Below are 340 nucleotides of genomic sequence, written 5' to 3'. Positions count from 1 at the left end.
ATGCTAAGGGAATAGACTGGAAGAATAAGTAATGTGAAAATTGTTTAAAATAGAGCATTAGGGTTTTTAGGGGAATACTGTTGCATTTCATGCCCAAGGGGACAAATCTACTCTGATGTTAATGAAGAAAGGCTTTGAAAAAAGCTATTACTAAAAATCATCAGTTTACTGCCTTATCCTTCCACATCCGTTTTTTCCCCCTTACTTGATATTTATGTTAAATATGAAGCAATCAAAGCAGCAATCACACAACTAGAGCATACAATAGGCTTTCAAAAAAAACCTATAGAGGTGGGATGAGGAGCATGAATATTTCCAACTCAGCAACATATACTATAGT

This window comes from Nipponia nippon, unplaced genomic scaffold (assembly GCF_047370975.1).
Source record: "Nipponia nippon isolate SJK-2023a ecotype South Korea unplaced genomic scaffold, ASM4737097v1 scaffold_22, whole genome shotgun sequence".
NCBI classification, from domain to species: Eukaryota; Metazoa; Chordata; class Aves; order Pelecaniformes; family Threskiornithidae; genus Nipponia; species Nipponia nippon.
This window is presented reverse-complemented; position numbering follows the sequence as displayed.